Below are 15868 nucleotides of genomic sequence, written 5' to 3' on the forward strand. Positions count from 1 at the left end.
AAGGAAATGAAAACCGAGAGGTGGAAGAACCACGAGTTGGGAAGCTCCTTGGGTCACTGACTCACCTCACAGAAAAGAGATGACCAGAGACACATGGCTTGGAATGTTAGCATGAGGCAGTTAGAATAGGAAACAGGAGTCCAAAATGGCGGTGGCTAAAAGACAAAGAAGGGGAAAGCCCGCAAAAATAGAACAAAGGGAAGGTCCGAGGACTGGAGTGAGGACCTCAGGTAAAACAAACAGCCCTCCTGGCTAGCCCAGTTTACTCAGAGCGGGCTCAGGCGGAGGAGACAAATGCATGAAAGGAGGAAGCCTAGAAGGATCGGGGCCTCTCTCCCCTGTCTTTTGGGTCAGCCCGCCCTCTCTCCTCGAGGGTGTCCTATCCTTTGTTTTTCCTAAGGGGGCTGATCTGTGGCACCAGTTCATCTGTCCCTTCAAATTTTTGCTGCCGCGAGACAGAACCAAGGAAATGACACTCTCCCCCCACATTAGCATAAGTGAGAAGAAAAACTATTGTGTTTGAGCCTAATATTACACATTTTGGACTCATTTGTGACTGCAAACAACTGAAGCTAAAATATTGGGATCTTCCAGTGGGGTTCTAGGAGGATGAAAATCTGCAATATGGTACATTGGTTTAGCAGCCAAGCAGCCAGAAGAGAGGAAATAGATACAACAGGCTGACAAACTAACCCACCTTATGCCAGGGCCAACATTTTTACTTGGAAGGGGGTCCGTGTGACTGCTGGACTTGTAACTTAGGGGAGATGGATACCAAGAGTCAAAGTAACAATGTGCTTGAGATGGTTTTTTGCTAAAAGATACTACAAGAAGGCAAGAAATAAATGGTCTTCCAGTAGAGATTGAGGGAAATGGAGAGGGCCCAGAGATTCAGTGCTTTAAGCAATTGAAAAGATCACTGATTCTGAATCCCAAATGCTAAGATTATACTAAAATGGGTTTTGAGTTTAAAAGGCCTATGAAGACTGCAAGAAAGCAAAGGGACTCAACTATGTCACAAGGATAATTTTGAATGTGTTGCCTCTTGTTTTAGAGGAACGCAAGGTAAACCTGTGTGCTCATGGAGCAAACTGTGAAAGTTGTATAGCTCACAAGAAGGAAATAATTCTCAATACCTACTTGCAATGAAATCATCGCACATAAGGGAAAAGGAAAACCTTCCTGGAAGTCAGAGCAGGAAACCATTGAGAATAATGGATAAGGCAGTTTCTCTAAGAGAAGAAATGCAGAGCAAATCAAAACTCCTCTAAGAAGGAAGTAGGGGGTTTCACTGCGATGAATCAGCTTCTGCTGTATGTTTCTCATTTTTCTCAATTTCAAATGAGAATTCTAATTGCGGCTATCCACTTTCTGCTCCACATTGTATATGTGGTGGAGGTCAGGGGTGGATGACTTGTCTTTAAATCCTGAGGTCACTGAATTATCAAAGTCAAACCATCAGGTAAGGAGAGTGCATCACCAGAGATAAAACTTTGAAAGGATTGCAGGAGCTGAATGTGACTTGAGGTTGTCTTCCTTAGGGAGAATGTAAGCTATTTAACAAAATCTTTGTTCTCCTCTTCCTAGACACACACGACTACCTTTTCTGCTCTCTTGCAAATATTTGTGGCTACGTGACTGAGTTCTAGCCACCTGGATGTGAGAGGAAGTGACACATGTCATTTCTAGGTCAAATGCCTGCTTCACTGTCTCTTTCCCCACTCATTAGCTGACGGCCGGTGCCCAGAGGGATGGTGAGTGCAGGATGAAAGGAGCCTTCGTTCCTGAATCAACTGCTTTGAGATCGTCTTACCACCATCTTCCCACATTATATGAGCAAGAAAAAAAATCTGTGTGTTGGGATGTTACACATTTTAGGCTCCTTTTGTTCCCACAGAACCTACCTTACACTAATAGGTAAGTTCACAGATTCCAGGCTAGCAGCTGAGAGAAGTCTGATGTCACCATTGTCAAAAAAAAGAAAACTTTTGTACGTTGTGAGGAAGGACAGCCTCTGACCCCTGATTGTTTAGGGGCCAAAACCAAAGAATGAGGTAAGTCTCAGGAATGCTGCCTGCAGCATTACCTCAAGAAGTTATTTTTAGAAGCAGGTTTTAAGGGTATTAGAGCGACTCAAATTGCTTGTCTCTCCAACTTGACCAGAGAAGCAGGTTTGACTGTGACCCAAGAAATGAGATAAGGTGATGGGTGGAAAGCCTAAAACATAGGCATCAAACCCAGAGGCAGAACTGAAGTAGTAAGAATGTTGGAGGAATACAGCGTAAAGAGAGGAGGAAACCCCGGTGGAACAGATAACCCAGCAGAAAACATCATGAGGGACAAGATGACAGACAGACAGATTGTTTAAAAAATAAAAACACCTTGAATCCCATCCAGAGACTTATGGACTTAAGATTTTGAGGAGATGAGTGAGTTTAAGAAAGGTAGGCTAAGATACACCCTGCATTCCTTGCCGGCTCAGCCCTCCGTCTCATAGCAGGCTTCCTCCTGGTCGGCTTGCTTCCATTTACAGGTGAGAAAGCAAAAGATGGCCTACCCAGGGTAAAAGCGAGCAGAAACAAACGGATCACAGGCTGATCCAGTGGAAAGCATTTTTTTGGTCTTTGCTATTTCTTTGTTAGTCATTTTTATAATACATGCTGATAATAAAAAAAAAATCAAACAATAAAAATATATAAAATGAAAAATGTAAAAAAAAAAAAAAAAAAGAAAGGTAGGCTAATAGGGATCAATTAGGAAGCTATTCTTAAAATCCAGATGTTTTACAAATATTAAGTAACTAGATATGAAGGGATACCAGCAGTTTAGATGGGTAGAGAAAGTCTTTTAAAAATGAGATTGGTGAAGGAATTTCCTGGTGGCCCCGTGGTTAGGACTGTGTGCTTTCACCACCAAGGGTCTGGTTTCAATCCCTGATTGGGAAACTAAGATTCTACAAGACACAAGGTATGGTCAAAAAAAAAAAAGAGATTGGTAAGACACCTTAAGGGAAAGTTTCTGGAACTTGATGAGTAATTGAAAGGGCTGGTGAGGACACTGCATGAAAGAGGATGGAATTGAATAGCATGATTTCTGAGGAGCAGGTAAGTAAGGAGCAGGGCCATTGATAACGGAGTTCAGAAAAGAAGGTGGGTTTAGAAGGGTTGGTTTCAACTGTGTTGACTTTCAAATGACATTTTGTGGAAAACACCCATGAATTGGAAATGAAGAACTGGAATTTAGGAAAAAGATACAGTCTAAAATGAGTTTGGGGACTGGTGCAAAGCTGTATGTCATAGGAGCCAAGAGCCAACCTATCATCTTGCTAGAATTGAGTCCTCTGATGAGAGGAAATATTTATCTGTTTTGTGCACAGGTGTATTCCCGGTGCCTAAAACAGAGTCCAGGGCATAACAGATATTGATGAATTTCTGTTTCTGACTGAGTTTGAGATCTTGAGAAGTATGGGTGGGAGGATTTTTTGGTGGGTTTTTGGGGGGGGGCACAGTTCTTTGTTTTTTGGTCTTTTTTTGTAATTATTTATTTCAATTGAATAGAATTACCCAGAAAGGCCCTATTTAATGTGCATTATTTACCAAAGCAAGAAAAATATACAAATACATTTTAGAAACCTAGTACCTGAAATGAAAAAATTTCTTGTCTAACTGTGAAATTTTATTTATGAAGCCCCAGGACATACACGATTTCTGGTTCATTTAATTGACAAAAATTCCATTCCTGACATAGTTATAATTGTTAATAGGAAAACAGCAATATTAAGCTAATGTTAGTGCCTAACAACTAACTAAAGCTTGCTAATATTTTAACTAAACTTTATTTTAGAACAGTTTTATGAGGGGAGGATAAATTAGTAGTTTGGGATTAATATAAACACACCACTATATATATAAAATAATCAACAAGGCCCTACTGTATAGCCCAGGAAACTATTCAATATTCTGTAATAACCTATATGGGAAGAGAATCTGAAAAAGAATGGTTATATGCATGTGTATAACTGAATCAGCTGTGCACCTTAAAACAACACTGTAAATCAACTATACTGCAATATAAAAGAAAAGTTAAAAAAAGAAAAAACAACAACCAGAAAAAACAGATTTACAGAAAACGAATAGCATAATGAGTCCCTGTATATCCTTACCCTGTTTTTCCCATTTTTACTATTTTTTATGTGTTACAATTAATGAACCCATATTGACACATTCTGATTACCTAGAGTTCATCATTCAATCAGATTGCCTTTGTTTCCACTTAATGGCCTTTTTCCTGTTCCAGGACATCACACTACATTTAGCTGTCATGTCTGCTTAGGCTCCTCTTGACTGACAGTTCTCTGACTTTCCTTAGTTTTGATGACCGTGACAGTTTCAAGTAGTTACTGGTGAGGCCTTTTGTAGAATGTCCCTCAGTTGGGCTTTTGTCTAATGTTTTTCTCGTGAATGGACTGAGGCTATGGGTTTGGGGAAGGAAGACCAGAGAGGTGAAGTGCCATTTTCAGTACATCTTATCAAAGGTGCATACTATCCTCATGCGTCATCAGGGTTTATGCTCACTTTTGATGGTTAGACTTCACTGTGACGTTTTCCTTTTTCCTCTTTGTATGCTGTACTATCTGGGAGGAGTCGCCCTGCACAGGCACTTAAGCAGTGACGCTCCGCCTTCTTGACGGCAAGTATCTGTGAAGCTCACTTGAAGTTCTGCACAGGAGATTCTTCTCTTTTCCCATTTATTTAAGCATTTAATATCAGTATAGACTCATAGATATCTTATACTTTGGGTATATATTACTATATTGTTTGTTGTTCAAATTGTTTTAACTTTGGCAATTGGGAACTCTTTCATTTGGCTCCTGTGTCTTTTTGACATACTTCCTACGTTATGGGTGCATTATTTGCTTCTCTTTTTTCTCTCTTTCTTTCTCCCTTCCTTCCTTCCTCTCTTTCTAGTGCTTCCTTATTTTCTGGCACTATGAGATGCCCCAGCTCAGATCATCTTGTATATTTCTGGCCCCAGTTCTGAATCAGCCATTTCTCCAAGAAGTCCTTGTTGCCGCTATTAGGGAAAGGTATCAGAAACCACTATCTGAGCACTAGATGTGCTTTTTGCTATTGGGATATCATTGGTTGCAGGCCTTCCCAGCTGAGAGGAAATAGTGTGTATACTAGCCTATATATACACATATCTACAAATATGTGTTTTACAATCTGTGTGTTAAGCTGAACATGAGTTCAGACTGTCTTCAGCTCTAACCATTGGCCCATGGATCATTCTAGCCTCCTCTCCTCACTTGTCTGTAAAATCCCACTTCGTCAGTGAGCTTCGGCCATCCCTTTGGTACAGTGAGAGTGAAAGTGGCTCTGTCGTGTCCGACTCTTTGCAACCCCATGGACTATTGCTGGATCTGTTCAATTCCAGTATACCTGTGTAGCATATCACAACTGTTACCCCATACCCCAGGAATAACAACGGTATCAGCTAGGGGGTAGTACAGCTTCTTTTCCTTTGTCCTTCGCTACAAGATCCACTCATTGTCAAAGCTACTGAAGTGAGCACCTTCCCCCACTCCCTTCAGTGAGGTTGTCTTACACATTGCTAATGCAGTTATTTTATCACATCCTGCATCCCACCCTGGGATTCCTTGACCACCTGAATGATTCTTAAATTTTTTCATACATTAAATTTCATTCATCGTATGATAAACTTCTACAGGTTTTAACAGACTCACAGTGTCGTTAGCATTGCCCTTAGCATTTCCATAGCCCGTGTGTGGGCTTCCCCGGTGATTCAGCGGTAAAGAGTCTGCCTGCAATGCAGGAGTTAGTTGTAGGAGATAGGAGTTCAATCCCTGAGTCAGGAAGATCTTCTGGAGGAGGGCATGGTGACCCACTCCAGTATTCTTCCCTAGAGAATTCCATGGACAGAGGAGCCCGGGGCGCTACAGTCCCTAGGGTGGCCAAGAGTCGCACACGAATGAAGCGACTTAGCACACAGTGTCATGTATCCACCGTGACAATATCATACAGTATGGTTTCACCACCCTGAAAAAAAAATTCTGTTTAACCATTCAACCCTCTTCTTCTCACCTCAAGCCTCAAGCATTTACTTTTTATCGTCATTTTGTGACCTTGTTTAGAATGCCATATAATTGGAATTATATTGTGTATAGCCTTTTCAAACTGGCTTCTTTCACTTAGCAATATGTATTAAAAAATCACCCATGTATAGTTTATCCATTGTTTATACTTTCACCTACTGAAACACTTCTTGGTTGCTTCCAGTTTTTGTCAACTCTGAATAAGGTTGCTACAGGTTTTTGTGTAGACATAAATTTTCAAACTAAAATTGGGTAAATATCTATGCATGCAATTGCTGGATTGTATGTTAACATTGTGTTTAGCTTTGTAAGAAACTGCTAAACTGTCTTCCAAAGTGGCTGGAGCATTTTGCATTCCCACCAGCAATGAATGAAAATTCCTGTTGCTCCACATCCTTGTGAGCAATTGGTAGTTTTTTGGATTTCAGTCACTCTAATCTGTACATAGTGATATCTCACTGTTGTTTTAGTTTGCAATTCCCTACAGATGGGCTATATGGTTTCCATCTGTACATTTTCTTGACTGAAGTATATATTCAGATCTCTGCTCATTTTTAAATTGGTTTGTTTGTTTTCTGAATGCTGAATTTTAAGGGTTTTTTGGTGTATTTCACATACAAATCCTTTATCAGATAATATGTTGTGCAAATATTTTCTCCCAATCTGTGGCTTGCCTGTTCATTCTCTGAACATTGTCTTTCACAGAGCAGAAGTATTTAATTTTAATAAAGTTAAGCTTATCTGTGCTTTTCTTCATGGATTATGCTTTTGGTTTAGTATCTAAAAACTTTTGGCCAAATCCATGGTTACCTGATTTTCTCCTTTATTTTCTATTAAAATTTTTATTGTTTTTGCATTTGATTGTCCAATTATCCCACCACCATTTGTTGAAAAGACTATCTTTTCTCCATTTAATGACCTTTCTCCTTTTTAAATATGAGTTGACTGTATTTGCATGGACCTATTTCTGGGCCCTCTGTTCTTTTCCATTAAACTGTATGTCCATTCTTTGACAAATACCATGCTGTATTAATTAGTGTAGCCTTACAATAAGTCTTGATAATTGACTGCTGTACACACTCTTATCTTCATTCTTCTTCAGTATCGTGTTGGTTATTCTAGGTCTTTTGCCTTTCTGTACAAACTTTAATATCACTTTGTCAATACCTACAAAACAGTTCATTGCAATTTTACTTGGAATTGGGTTGAATCTTAAGATCAGCTTGGGAAAAACTGACATCTTCATAACATTGAATCTTTTAATTCAGGAACACAAAATATTTCTTCATTTATTTAGACCTTTAGATGATTCTTTCATCAGATCTTTGTAATTTTCCACAAACAGCTCCTATACACACTTTGGTAGACTCTTATCTAATCTTTCTTTCTTTTTTGTCTTTTTCATCCACCTTACCACATGGCAGCAGGGATCTTAGTTCTCCAACTCGGGATCAAACCCCTGCCCCCAGCAGTGTAGAAGTGTGACTACTTAACCCTGGACTGCCAGGGAAATCCCTAATATTTCCTTTCTTTTCATTGGTGTTGTTCAGTCACTAAGGTATGTCTGGCTCTTTGCGACCCCGTGGAAGTGCAGCACCCCAGGCTCCTCAGTCCTCTGCTGTGTCCTCAGTCCAGTCCAGTCCAGTCGTGTCCAGCTCTTTGCAACCCCATGGACCGCAGCACACCAGGCTTCCCTGTCCATCGCCAACTCCCAGAGCCTACTCAAACTCATGTCCATCGTGTTGGTGATGCCATCCAACCATCTCACCCTCTGTCATCCCCTTCTCCTCTCACCTTCAGTCTTTCCCAGCATCAGGGTCTTTTCCAATGAGTCAGTTCTTCACATCAGGTGGCCAAAGTACTGGAGCTTCAGCTACAGCATCAGTCCTTCCACTGAATATTCAGGACTGATTTCCTTTACGATGGACTTGTTGGAGCGCCTTGCAGTCCAAGGGACTCTCAAGAATCTTCTCCAAACACCACAGTTCAAAAGCATCAATTCTTTGGTGCTCAGCTTTCTTTATGGTCCAACTCTCACATCCATATATGACTACTGGAAAAACCATAGCTTTGACTAGATGGACCTTTGTTGACAAAGTAATGTCTCTGCTTTTTAATATGCTGTCTAGGTTGGTCATAGCTTTTCTTCCAAGGAGCAAGCGTCTGTTAATTTCATGGCTGCAGTCACCATCTGCAGGGATTTTGTAGCCCCCCAAAATTAAGTCTGTCACTGTTTCTTTATTTCCCCATCTATTTGCCATGAAGTGATGGGACCAGATGCCATGATCTTAGTTTTCTGAATGTTGAGTTTTAAGCCAACTTTTTCACTCCCCTCTTTCACTTTCATCAAGAGGCTCTTTAGTTCTTCTTCGTTTCCTGCCATCAGGGTGGTATCATCTGCATATCTGAGGTTATTGATATTTCTCCCAGCAATCTTGATTCCACCTTGTGCTTCATCCAGCTCTGCATTTCGCATGATGTATTCTGCATATAAGTTAAATAAGCAGGGTGACAATATACAGCCTTGACCTACACTCCTTTCCCAATTTGGAACCAGTCTATTGTTCCATGTCCAGTTCTAACTGTTGCTTCCTGACCTGCATACAGATTTGTCAGGAGGCATGTCAGGTAGTCTGGTATTCCCATCTCTTTCAGAATTTTCCACTGTTTGTTGTGACCCACACAGTCAAAAGTCTTTGGCTTAGTCAATAAAGCAGAAGTAGATGTTTTTCTGGAACTCTCTTGCTTTTTCAATGATCCAGTGGATGTTGGCAATTTGATCTCTGCTTCCTCTGCCTTTTCTAAATCCAGCTTGAAAATCTGCAAGTTCTTGGTTCATGTACTTTTGAAGCCTGGCTTGGAGAATCTTGAGTATTACTTTGCTAGCATATGGGATGAGTGCAATTGTGCGGTAGTTTAAACATTCTTTGGCATTGCCTTTCTTTGGAATTGGAATGAAAACTGACCTTTTCCAGTCCTGCGGCCCCTGCTGATTTGTCCAAATTTGCTGGCATATTGAGTGCAGCACTTTCACAGCATCATCTTTTAGGATTTGAAATAGCTCAACAGGAATTCCATCACCTCCACTAACTTTATTTGTAGTGATGCTTCCTAAGGCCCACTTGACTTCTCATTCTAGGATATCTGTCTCTAGGTGACTGATCACATCGTGGTTATGCATGGAATTCTCCAGACCAGAGTACTGGAGTGGGTAGTCTTTCCCTTCTCCAGGGGATCTTCCCAACCCAGGGATGGAACCCAGGTCTTCTGCATTGCAGGCAGATTCTTTACCAGCTGAGCCACAAGGGAAGCCCTGCTAACTCTTGGGTTTGCTTAAATTCATTTCCATCGAGTCAGTGTTGCTATCTAACCATCTCATTCTCTGCCATCCCCTTTTCCTTTTGCCTTCAATCTTTCCAGCATCAGTGTCTTTTGTTTCTTTTTAGTGCTATTATAAATTGCATTGTCTTTAATTCAATTAATTTAATTTCAAATTCCCATTTTCATTATTCATATGTTGGAAAACCACTGATTTGTATATTAATCTTGTGTCCTATGACCTCTCTATACTCACTTAGTGGTTTAAGAGATTTTATCGTTAATTCTTTGGGATTCTCTACATAAACAGTCAAGTCATCTGCAAACATAGATAGTTTTATTTCTTCCTTCTCCTGTGTATACCTTATTTCCTTTTCTTTCCACATTGCACTATCTGGGACTTCCAGTAAAATATTGAAAAGGAGTGATGAGAGAGGACACCATTGCCTTGTTCCCAATCTTGGGGGGACTTTGTCTAGTCTCTCACCATTAAGGATGTCAGGCTGTAGAGTTTTTGTGGATATTCTTTCAGTTTGAGCAAGTTCTCCATTGCTACTAGTTTACTGAGAGTTTTTATTGTGAATAGGTTTTGAATTTTGTCCACTGCTTTTTCTGCATTAATTGATACTGATCATATGATTCTTCTTTAGCCTATTGAAGTAGTAGATTATGTTGGTTAATTTTCTAATGTTGATACAGCCTTGCATATCTGGAACAAATATCACTTGGTCTTGGTGTATAATTCTTGTTATATATTGTTGTACTCAATTTGCTGATATTTTGTTGAGCATTTTTGCATCTGTGTTATGACAAATATTGGTCCGTAGATTCATTCTTCATAATGTCTATCTGGTTTTTGTATTGAGGTAATTCAGCTTCATAAATGTTTGTTAAAGTTCGTATGTGAAACCATCTGGGCCTGGTTCTTTCTCTTTTTGAAGGTTTTAAGTTACTGATTCAATTTTTTAATAGGCTAAGCCCTATTTAGATCATCTATTTATTTTTGTGTGTTTTGGTACTTTATGTCTTTCAAGGAATTTGCCCATTTCATCTAAGTTATCACATTTGTGGGCACAGAGTTGTTATAATTATATCCACTATATTTATATATATAATTGTGTTTATATAGTTATATTCCATTATTATCCATTTAATGTACATGGAACTTATAGGGCTGTTCCTTCTTTCATTTCTGATATTAGTCATTTGTGTCTTCCTTTTGGTTTTGTTGATTTGCTGTATTGATTTCTTATTTTGTTTCATAGGATTCAGCTCAGTTTTTATTATTTATTTTATTCTGCTTGCTTTAGTTTTAAATTGGTCTTTTTTTTCCCCTAGTTTCTTATGGTAGAAATTTAGGTGATTGGTTTTAGAACTTTTTTCTTTTCTAGTATATATATTTAAACCTGCAAATTTTCCCTTAAGCACTGCTTTCACTGTACCTCACAAATTTTGATAAGTTGTATTTTGGGGTTTTTTTTGTTTTTTGGCCACCCCGAGCAGCATGTGGGGTCTTGGCTCACTGACCAAGCATTGAACCCTCACCCCCTGCATGGAAGCATGGAGTCTTAACCACTGGACCACCAAGGAAGTTCTGATAAGTTGTTATTTTTTATTTTCATTTAGTTTAAATATTTTTTAAAATTCTCTTGAGATATCTCCCCTGTCATATATATCATTTAGAAGCATGTTATTTAATTTCCAAATCAAGAAAAGTAGTTGATTTCCACTTTGTCCAGTTTTTTCTTATTTTAAGGATATAAGTGACAATTTCCAAGCTTTATATTTTGGAACTGAAACCAGAAGTTCTTGAAAAGGTTTTAAACCTTTGCACTTATTTTCTCATCTGGAGATACACTTTAACTGTTGGGCTGCATCACACAGGCTTACGAGGCCTGGGCTTGCCCAGCTTCAAGACTGAAGGAAGTGCCCGGAGTCAGCAGTAGAGATATCAGTGGTTTAAGGAATGGGGGAGCCTGGTGATGGGCAGGAAATGGTGGCAGGCTTTGCTCCTGGGGGCTGGGGGTAGAGAGATTACCAGTTTTAGGGGAATTGTCATTGATGTCAGGTGGGCTTATTAGTTACTAGGGAAACCGGTAGAGAGGAACACCCCTCACCACCCCTTTGATAAGAATAATCAGTATCTGGGGCATAGGCAAGTGTGTAGGAAGGTCAGCCAGGCGCTGGTCAGGCAGGGGATGGACAGAGAGCAAGAGATCAGGCACTTTGAGAGGCCTGACCTTACCCTTGCTCAGCAGACTTATGAGTTTTAAACGACTTGACTGAGATTATCTAGCACTTACTTTTTAAGTGTTTATGTACTTTCACTTATTTCCATCTTTTCAGGCTTGATGAAAGGAAACTCATGAGCTTTAGCATAGTAACTTCATATGCTTGAGAGACATTATTAAATCAATGATTTCATTCTAAAAATACTAATACCTTCCAAAAATCCTATTTTACAGCTTTTCCATCATCTAGACCTTTTTGAACTACCTTAACATCATCATAATTTGTGAGATCAAAACCATTACTTAATCATTTATTAAGAATCATAACATGTTAAGGGCTTACTTTATGACTCTACATTTTATACCACTCACCTTATTTTCTTTATTTCTAAATCACAAAATGATTATGAAGATTCAATTTTAATTATTTAAGAAATTCTGAGCAAAAGTTTTATTTAAACAAACCAAAAATTTTGAGAATTATTTTTAACCACTAGGCAATATTTTGCTATAGCTGTCCTTAAACTATGCAATACAGATGTTCACCCAAATTAGTTTCACATTCTGTTAACTGGAAGTTGCCATATACTGCATACCATACATGCATATAGATATCCAGAGAATTTGAAAGCAAAAAAACTATGTTAAACTTTAGTGGAGATTTTGTTAATGAATCAGAAACAGTACTCTAGAATATTCATTATGAATACCAGCTTTATAAATGATATGATTTCAGACTACATGTATGAGTATGTGAGAGAGAGACTGAATGCATGCAAATTTTTCTTTGTAGAAACACTTATACTGTCAAAGGACTTTAACCATTTATTATCTGAATCTATACTATAGATTTTATGATATCAATTTTTTCTTACTATTTGATAAAATTGAAATATTTTTAAAAACCCACTTTTTTACTTAGGCCTGAAAACCAGCAAGGCAAGAAATTTGTTAAGGGGCAAGGCTATAAGTCTGTAAATGGTATCCAGGCTTACAAAAGCTATAATGGTTGGTTCTTCTTTGCGACTGGGGAGCGGGGAGGGCAGGGTGGAGTTTTCAACAAGTATCTAACACATGAGTACAATCTGAAAAGAGAAGTACATATTGTCTAGGGATTTGTGGTGAAGAAGTAGCAGATTGAAGACAGGCATGAAGACATAGGCAGCATGCTTCTTTTTGATTACCATGAGTCCTTGATCATGGCTGGAACATGACATGTGAGGACGGTAGGATGAAAGAAAGTGCTGGAGAGACATGCAAGGACTGGATCATAGAGGGCTGTGTTTGCCTCTCTGAGAATTTCATTTACCAATGGGCAGAGGAGGATTCCTGAAGAGTGAGAAGTTAGATAGCAACAGGATGAGATTTTCATTTTCTTAAGACCATCCTTGCAGCAATTTGAAGGATGCATTCAAGCAAAGGGAAAAACTAGAAGCAGGACCTCCTATACATAGGAGTAATTATTATTGCAGTAATCTAGGTAAGAAATGTCTGGACTTGGACTAGGATAACAGCAGGGGGTAAAAGGAGAAAATATTCAAAAAGACAACAGGCCTTGGTGAGTGACTAGATGTGGAGGATTAGAGAGGGAGAAGTAGGGGAAGATACTCCATTTCTGGTTTGGACAGATGGATAGAGGATGTTGCTAACTACTGTGGGAGGGAGAACAGGGTGAGCCTCTCTGAAGGTAAGTTTGTTTCAGATGTCTGTGGGAATAGCCCAGAGATTTCCAACAGGTTGTTGCATATGTAGGTCCGAAGTCCGGAAGAAAACTCTAAACTGAAGAAATGAATTTGTGGTTCATCAAATTTCAAATGATCTGAAGTCTAGATAAATGGGGTTTGTTAAATGCCAATAGTATATAGGACAAGCAATATATGTTACATGGGTGAACATTTAAAAATCATTTAGGCAACACTAAACCCAATGGGAAGATGGCGTAGTGTCTAACCAACACTCCTGCGTGCTTGCATGCTTAGTCGCTTCAATCATGTCTGACTCTGTGTAACCCCGTGGTCTGTAGCCCGCCAGGCTCCTCTGTCCATGGAATTCTCCAGGCAAGAATACTGGAGTGGGTTGTCATGCCCTCCTCCAGAACCAACACTTCTACCACTCACTGAAAAGGATTATTATAAAATAATTAGAAGAGATTTCAAATAAATTAAATGACAACAAAAATTTTTGCACTAGAATACAAAGAAAACCACCAGAATTAATGTTGTGCTTTTATTTAAGTTGCCGTCGTCCTTCTGCCAGTTAACATCATTATCAGGAACCAGTTCTTCTTGTTTGTTTTATTTTTATTTTGTTTGTGTTTTTAATTCTGTTTGGAACTAGTTTCTCCCATTACTGTTCTATAAATGTTTGGTGGATGGACAATAACTACTAAATAAATAATGAAAATTGTATGGGCTGATTAAAGTAACAGGTTGAACAATATAAAATAATAAAACTGACTTTAAAAAACAAAAACATTTACACATTACATCAAGTGTTGTGCTTTGGTAGTCTTGAGACATGGTATGCTACTCATCCATTTGAATAATACAGCTTTATTCAAAACATTTTAAAAACATATTCTTTCAATATTTTCAGAGCTTCCCTAGCAGCTATACAAGAAAAAGACTTGTTTTATAGTCAAATCTCACTGTTTAGAAAAATCAGACTGTTTTTCCTCCTTTTTGAATGTTTTATTATGGGAAATTTAAAACAAATACAAAGTAAACAGAAAAAAATGAACTTTTATGTACAGATTTACTACTTATCAACATTTCGTTGTTCTTGTAGCATCTATACGTTCACTCTCCCTTAATTTTTATTTATTATTTTTTAGTTTTTTAAGGTAATTTTTGCATACATTGAAGTACATGAATGTTAGCAGTAATTTAGACAAACAGATGCATCTTTGGAACCCCACACCTCTATCATGATATAGACAAGTTCATCCACCAAGAATGTCCCTTTATGTCCCTTAATCAGGTGCGCCTAAAAGCAACCACTTTTGCAATGAATTTGTCTTATATTAATTTTGCCTATTCTGGAATTTCAATTAAATGGAATCACGCAGTCTATACTTCATGTCCAGCTTCTTTTGCTGAGCACAAGAGCTATGAGCTTCATCTATGTCGTTGTAAGTATCAACACACCATTTCCGTTTATGCCTGGATAATATTCCATTGGATGGATAGCCCACAATCTGTTTATCCATTCTCCTTGCCCCAGTATCCTATGGCTGCATAACAAACCACTTAAAATGAAAAGTGGCTTAACAACTGACCACCCTTTATTTCACTCATGAATCAGCACTGTGAGTGGCAAGAAGGGACAGCTTCTCCATGTTCTACATAGTGTCAACCGGGGCGCCTCAGAGGCTGGAGGTCACTTGAAAGCTAGAGTCTGGAATCCTCTGAAGGCTCATTCCCCTGCCTGATGGTGGATGCTGGCTGTCAGCTGGGAACTCAGCCAGGCCCTTGGCTTCCCCGCAGCCAGGCAGCTGGGCTCCGAGAACATGCACCCCAAGAGAGCAAGGCAGAAGTGTGGCATTTTTAGGACCTAACCTCAGAAATCACAGAGCATCGCTCTCTTCATGGCCTGCTGGCCATCCCAGTCGTAAAGTTCTATCTGTTCAGTAGAAGAGCACACAGACTTCATGACTCGGAAGAGTCAGTGTCACACTACAAAATGTGCGAGATACAACACGTCATGATGGGCATCTTTGGATAGTGCTGTCTGCCACAGTTGCTATTCTGGCCACAAGAGTTCACATCCCTTCCACATACAAAGTACATTCAACCCCTCTTCCAAGAGTCCTAAGCCTCTTACCAATATGGTATTCACTGACAGTCTGAGAACTCACCACAGCATTCAGGTCTCAGTGTGGTCGAGGCTTGGGAGCAGTTCCTCGAATTCAGCTCCTTAAGTAGAATTCTGAAGAACTATGAACTAAAGAGACAAGTTATATACTCAATATAGCCTCCCCATATAATGATGGTTCAGGCAGAGGATAACCACTCTAAACCCTGCTGTTCAAAAGAGAGTTCTGCTCTCTGAGTAGTCCTTTCTTTGCCATTAAATGTAGAAGGGCTTTTCTTAAAAGCCCTTCTCGACCTAGGAATCTCTGTGGGGCTGCTATGAGACAAGGCCCTCAAGATCTTTAGAAAGATTTTTTTGTCTATTTGAAAAGGTCCATAAAACACCATCTTGT

At 39.2% G+C, this 15868-nt stretch overlaps 1 long non-coding RNA gene across 1 annotated transcript in view; it reads right to left on the bottom strand.

The window, feature by feature from the left end:
* The window catches only part of LOC139037429 (uncharacterized), a 54348-nt gene that overhangs the window by 4455 nt on the left and 34025 nt on the right, over positions 1 to 15868 (bottom strand). The window contains exon 3 of the long non-coding RNA XR_011490222.1: positions 15521 to 15606. This is a non-coding gene — a long non-coding RNA (uncharacterized lncRNA). The remainder of the gene's footprint in view (positions 1 to 15520; positions 15607 to 15868) is intronic.

The sequence above is a fragment of the Odocoileus virginianus genome, chromosome 11 (assembly GCF_023699985.2).
Source record: "Odocoileus virginianus isolate 20LAN1187 ecotype Illinois chromosome 11, Ovbor_1.2, whole genome shotgun sequence".
Classification (NCBI taxonomy): Eukaryota; Metazoa; Chordata; class Mammalia; order Artiodactyla; family Cervidae; genus Odocoileus; species Odocoileus virginianus.